Source organism: Acomys russatus, chromosome 17, assembly GCF_903995435.1.
Source record: "Acomys russatus chromosome 17, mAcoRus1.1, whole genome shotgun sequence".
Classification (NCBI taxonomy): Eukaryota; Metazoa; Chordata; class Mammalia; order Rodentia; family Muridae; genus Acomys; species Acomys russatus.
Window position 1 is genome coordinate 3404825 of NC_067153.1, and position 7090 is coordinate 3411914.

The window sequence follows — 7090 nt, forward strand, 5'->3', positions numbered from 1 at the left end:
CTATTGTCTTCTAAGTAAGACATGCATATTTGTACCAGGAAGGCCACAGGAAGAAACTCTTAACGACAAGGGAAAATGTGTACCTTATATTAAAAACAGGATACAAAGCTCCTCATGTGATGAGATTGCAACTCCATAAATAGATGGAAAAATAGAAATACGTTAAGGCAGTAGGTGCTCATGTTTAGAGATTACAAATATTGTCTCCTACTTTTTACTCTTCTGTTATTTCTCCAGTTTTATACTGTTCCTGTACTGTGTAGTCTAAAAATAAATCTTGCAATCAAAACAACACAGAGACAGAAAAGCTGTGGGGCTAGCTTGGGTGGTCAAGGGCTTGCCAAGTGTGAGAACCTAAATTTGGACTCCAGCATCCCTATTTGAATACAGCTGGGTGTGGCCTTGTGAGCTAGTAATTCCAGCACTGTGGAGTCACAGACCAAGGATGGCTGCGGCTAGCTGGCCAGACCGATCAAATTCATGAGGCTTAGTGAGAGGCCCTGATTGTCTCAGTAAGAACAAAGAGAAGAAATGGAGGGCTGGGAAGATGCCTCAGTGGGTAAAGGCATGTTCTGCCCTTGCAAATGACAGGAGTTTGGGTCCTAGAAGCCACACTGACCCCTTCACAGCCACCTATAACTCTGGCTCTAGGGGACCCTCTAGCCTGTGTGGATACCTGCATTAACACATACACACACACACACACACACACACACACACACACACACACGTGTCCCACACACACACGTGTCCGCACACACTTTGAGGGGGCAGTGTCTTCTTTTCTCCCTTCCCCTGCCTCACCTGATAGTCCCTCTTTGAAGAAGTGCCTGATGGCAGAAGCAAATGACAGAAAGCCCTAGATGAGAGGGGGTCTCAGTCTTGACTGTCTACGGTAAGATTTGGGAAGCTATTGTCACCCCTGCTTGGCACCTCCCTTCCCTGGCCCCACCTCTGAGTCTCAATGTTTACACAGTCTCAGACTGGTTCTCCACCTCCTAACGCTGTGACCCTTTAATACAGTTCCTCCTGCTGTAGTCCTTTTTGCTTCACAGCTAACTGTAATTTTGGTGCTACTATGAATCATAATAGGGTCCTTGGCAACCCCTATGAAAAGGTCATTTGATCCCCACAGATCTGAAAACCTCTGGTCTAAGGTCAGATCGATCTGGAGCGTGTTCTAAAATTTGCTGTGTGATCCTGTTGGCTTCCCCGAGTCCCACTGGTTTCAGACCCCAGTCTCCCTGGCTTGCATCCACTCAGCACTTTCCTGTCTCGTTTCCAGGCAGGAAGTCACCCCAGAGCTGTCCAGAGACTCCAGAAACTGTCTTAGCTCAGTCCTCTGGCAGCGGCTATGGCCTTTGTTGCTTTTCAAAGGTGTTTACTTTCACATTGACAAGTGTCTGCACTTGGGACTGCCTTTCTGTGTAGGCACCGAGTTAAGTGAATCAGCAGAGAAGCCAGCCCCGTTCAGACAAATTTGGAAGACCCTCACACACCCCCAACATGGCAGTGTGATCCCTGTGATCAGTGTAGCAATGTGACCAATGTAAAAGAGCCTAACTGAAGCATTTTTCTTGGTTTGAAAATGAAATACCCAACTTGTGCTCAGGGTAAGACCGTGATTACAAAGAGGGTGCACAGGAACAGAGATATCCCAACCACGATCAGGAGGATACAGTCTCACACAGCTCCATTTTCACACAACAACAAAAGCAACAACGACAGTGAAAGCTACCAACTTTTAGCCCTTCACTGAGAACCATACCTGTTCTTGATGTTTCATTTGGGCTTTCTTTTTTATTAAGTTTTATTTACTTGCTTATTTTTATGTATGTGTGTATTGTGTGTGTGTATTGTGTGTGTGTTGTGTGTGTGTGTATTGTGTGCATAGTGTGTATGTGTGTGTGTTGTGTGTGTTGTGTGTGTGTAGTGTGTGTGTGTGTGTGTGTGTGTGTGTGTGTGTATATGTGTGTAGGGCAAAGGACAGCCTTTGGGAGTTGGTTCTTTCCATCATGTGGGGTCAGGAGACTGAACTCAGGTCATCAGACTTGGAAGCAGTGTCCTTTAGCCGCTGAGTCATCTTGACGCCCTTCATGTGTGTTTTCTCGCTTAATCTGGCAACCCGGTCAGGTAGACCGTATCCTCATCCTCATTTTATGAATAAGAGAATTGGGGAATCAGGGCTTCGAATCACTCAAGTATTTGCTGGCTGATAAATGGCAGCTAGAAAATATTATATTCCCCTTTGTTACTTAAAAAAAGATTTACCTTTGTTGTTTTCAGTTACGTGTGTGTGTATGTGTATTGTGTGTGTGTGTGTTGTGTGTGTATTGTGTGTGGTGTGTGTGTGTGTGCACGCAGGTATGTGCACATGAATGCAAGCACCTGAAGCACCCAGAGGAGTTAGAATGTCAGGAGCTGGAGTTAGACAGTTGTGAGCTGTCGCACATGGGCGCTGGGAGGGAGCTGAGCTTCCTCTGGAAGGAGCACATGCTCTTAGCCACTGAGCCATCTCTCTAGCTCCCAGTTTACTTTTTTTTTTTTTTTTTAATTGTTGCTGTTTGAGTTAGGATCTTTCTACATAGATTAGACTAGGCCTTGAACTCCCAATGCAGCCCAGGTTGGCCTCCAGCGCATGATGCTCCTGCATTGGCCTCTTGGATGCTGGGATGACAGGCATGTATCACCACCTAGCTGGGCGGAGACTATGCTTCAAGACTATTCCTATTGAACAGAAAACTTAACTTTCTATTTTAAAAGAATTTTTGTTAATTGTATTTTATGTGTGAACAGGGCATGTGTGTGTATTGTGTGTGTGTGTACAGTGTGTGTGTGTGTAGTGTGTGTGTGTGTGTGTGTGTGTGTGTAGTATAGTGTGTGTGTGTGTGTGTGTGTGTGTGTGTGTGTGCGCGTGTTGCCCTCAGAAGTCAGAAGAGGACATCAGATCTTCTGGAACTGAGTCAGGGTACAGATGGTTTGATCCCGAGTCCTCTGGAAGAGCAGCCAGTGCTCTTAACCACTGCTGCGCCGTCTCCCCAGCCTCAGCAAGTTAACTTTCAAAATAATGAACCTGAGAGCATATTAAGCATCTTTCAGTATTTTCATCTTGTTTTTTTTTTCTATTGCAGTGTGTGTGTATGTGAGTGTATGTGTGTATGTGTGAGTATATTTGTATATGTGTGTATGTGTGTTTATGTATGTGTGTATGTACATATGTGTGTATGTGTGTCTGTGTGTGCTTGTGTGCTTGTGTGTGCTTGTGTGTGCACTGGAGCTTGGGCTACAGTGCTCTAGTGGAGATCAGAGGACAACTTGTGAAAGTTCTCGCCTTCTATGTAGGTCTGAAGAGATGGAACTTGGGTCACTGGGATGGCCTATATCTGCTGAGCCATCATACCAGTCTTTGCCATTTTCGGTGGAAATTAATTAAAAAACTATTATGTACATCACAGCATCCTTTAAGAAGACATGTTGAGCACAACTTGACCCCGTTAAAAGACTTAGTGTTAGGATCATATGTGTTCAGTGTATGGAGAGGCGAGATGGAGCCTAGTTCCCAAAAGTGTTTACAGGTCTGTAGAGTTGAGTCTTTCTCACTCTCTGGGCTACACAACTCTCGGTACCCTCTCCTTTGGCTCCTGCAATGCACTGCCCACGCTGCTGAACAGTGCTAGACAGCTGTGCTGTTCCAGATAAGCCTTGCTGCTTGTCCAGCCTAGCCGATTGGGCAAAGAGAACACATGACCCAAAGCAGTCATAACCATAGGCTGATCAGCTTTGTACAAGACCAGGTGGGAAATGTTCAGCCGGCACTGGAGATGTGGTTGGCAGTCTCCGTGAAGGAATTTTGAATGAAGAATTACAGATTTGCAATGGGAGGGGTTTGTTTTGGTTTGGTTTTGATGTAATGTAAAGAGATAGCCAATGGGGTAGAGCAATCCTAAATTGTGGGAAACTAGATATAGTGACGCTTAGAAGCTGTGGGATTAGCGGACAGACGGCAGAGCCACACACTCAGATTCCTTCGGCAGTGAGACAGCCGTGGAAATGAGAGAGGGGTGTGGGGAGAGCAATGGGGCGTGGCGAAGGTCTGAGGACTGCCAAGTGCATCCTGCAATGGGACACCACACAGACCAATTACAATGCTTCCGCAGGTTGAAGCTGAGCTGCCAGTCTGCCTGCTGCAAAGAGGCAGCGCATTGGGGGCGGGCAGACAGAGAACCCTTTGAAAGACACTGACCAAGCCAGAAAGGGGAGGGGGATGGCTAGTGGTAGTAGCTGAGTGACAAGGAACAGCTCCTGGTGTGAATGCAGAGGCTGAAGTCCTGGGGTAACCTGGGGTTCCTGATGCCATCCTGAGGTATAGCCTTGGCTCTTTCTGGTGCTTGCTGCTTTTGCCTTCCTGGATTCCCAGGAGTGCCTATTCTCATCCTTGCCTCTAGCTCCTTCCCTAAGATTAGATGTAACTTGAGCTGTCCCTCAGAACCAAAGGAGCCTTAGGGAAACATCTAGAAGAAGGGCCCAGAGTGGTACACTCCTTCAGAATCATTGTGGCCCTCTGTATAGTTTTATTTTTCCCCTTTGTGTGAGGCTGTCAACTGCCCCCTTTTCCTGCTGTGGTGTACTAGCTTCTGCAGGCCACTCTTTGTGAAAGCTGCCCAGGAGCTTGGACACTACGTCTGGGTGCCTGATGGGAGGTTGTTGTTGGTTTTTGTTTTTGTTTTAAGTAAAAGTAAATAGGCTATGAAAGCAGGCTGAGTTCCCAGGGTATGCAAATTATCTCAATGCCGCTGTTATAAAAGGTAAGTGAGAGATAACAGATGTCTAGTGTCACATGACAGGTATCTGATAATGTTTTGAAGATTCCGTTTGACTGCTCGGACGCCTTCCTTGTTTAGTTTTAAACTCCGGGCTCTAATCCAAACGATGACTGTCTTTCTCAAAGTACCCTTCGGTTCTGAGGAATCAAAACACAGTGGAGCCAGCCCAAGAAATGGGAAGGAAATTCATTTGAAGACATCAAACAGCCCAGCTAGAGAAAGCGCGTGTGATTACACAGCTTGGCTGACTGCTCTGCTTGTGTTCCTTGTCTCTTATTTCATTTTCCTCTTACAGGCTATTATGTGTGTCTGAAATGTGTGGTGGTTTTTGTTGTTGTTGTTGTTGTTTTGTTTTTTAATGACACAAGGTCTCATGTAGCCCAGGCTGCCCTTAAAACTCTCCACATAGCTAAGGGTAGCCTTGAACTTCTGATCCTCCTGCCTCCACCTCCTTGGTGCTGGAATTGTAAGTGTGTACCATAATGCCTGGTTTATGCAGTGCTCAAGGCTTCAACCCAAGGCTCCGCCCGCGCATCCTAACTCGGCCAGTACTTTATCAGCTGAGCTACATCCTTAGACTTGAACTGTCCGCTTCTGAGGAGGTCAACTCTTCACGTTGCGAGTGACCTTGGCCCAAACCCGGCTCTTCATGACCTCGTATGCTCAATGCCAGCATGTCCAGTTCAGCCCTTGGGTCTGAGGAGAGGAAGTGTCCCCGTTTGGGTAATGCCGGCCCATGGTTAGATGACCTGGTCAGGAAGCACACAGGGACAGGGAGAGGCCCTTTTGCACAAGAGCCTAAAGACTGGGAGACGCTGTGTGGGGGCTGAAATGATTGACATTTTGGCCAGTGTGATTTCTGGATTTCAGAGCTGATAGTGACATGGCGGATATTTTGTTGTTCACGTCCATGTTAGTCTTTATTCAGCCCTTAAAGCCCTTCTAGCAGCACATGAATTGTTTGTACTTCCACTGTCTGGAGCGTGATTATCCAGGCGAACCAACAGTTCCTCTCCTGGTTTTCATTCATAATAATCCAGGTGAAAGGCGATTTCCCCCTCTGATTTCTTCCTGTCACCGCTTGGGACTCCGTTACTCATTTTTCTTTGTAAAACTATAGTGTTTATGAAAGCCAAACATAATAAAGATTTAATTAATTAATTTCGTATGTTGCCTGTATGTGTGTATGTGTACCACATGTGTGACCTGAACAGGTCAGAAGAGGGTGTCAGATCTCCTGGAGCTGGAATTACAGGCAGTTGTGAGCCACCAACTGCGTGCTGGGAACCACCCGAGTCTTCTGTGAAAGCAGCAAGTTCCTCTTCACCACTGACTTTTCTCTCCAGTCCCCTTATTTTTATTTTTGATTTTGTGTATGTATGTGGATTTGTGCACATGAGTTTAAGTGCCTTCAAAGGCCAGAGACATCAGTTTCCCTGGAGCAGAAGTTGCAGACAGTTGTTAGCTCCCTGACATGGGTTCTGGGACCCAAATTTGGGTCCTCTGGAAGAGCAGTGCACACTCTTAACTGTTGGCCCCTGCCACCCTTTCTCTGTCTCTGTCTCTCTCTGTAGTTCTGGGGAATGGACCACTAAGCTATATCCCCAGGCTCCAAATGCAATGAATTCTTTGATTCCTCCTTGTAAAATATTCTGGAAAACACCAGGAGGCAATTTTTGTCAATGTCAGTGCTGTGTTGAGGGTAAGGGACTGCATGTGAGGTCCTTTTATGTTGGGGAGCTTTGACATGCTAAGGTCATACATGGTTTCTAAAAGTATCATGTGTTGGACACTGCTAGGACCACTTCCCACTGGAATGAGAAGGCATGCTATATGCTTCCTAGTCTTGCACGGTGCTATGAACGAACGACTCAGTCTTGGCCAATGGGAACTGAGGAAAATCAGTGCACAGAAGACATCTGGGAAGATTTCCCCCTGTTACGAGAGAGAGAGAGAGAGAGAGAGAGAGAGAGAGAGAGAGAGAGGAGAGAGAGAGAGAGAGAGAGAGAGGAGAGAGAGAGAGAGAGAGAGAGAGGAGAGAGAGAGAGAGAGAGGAGGAGGATTAGCCCCTTTGAATGTGGCCATTAAAAGATACAATGCATTCTTTATATATTTTGGATATTAGACCTTTGTCAGATGTAGGGTTGATGAAGATCTTTTCCCAATCTGTAGGCTGTCACTTTGTTCTGTTGACAGTGTCTCCTGCCTTACAGAAGCTTCTCAGTCTCATGAGGTCCCATTTATTGATTGTTGACCTAAATGCCTTG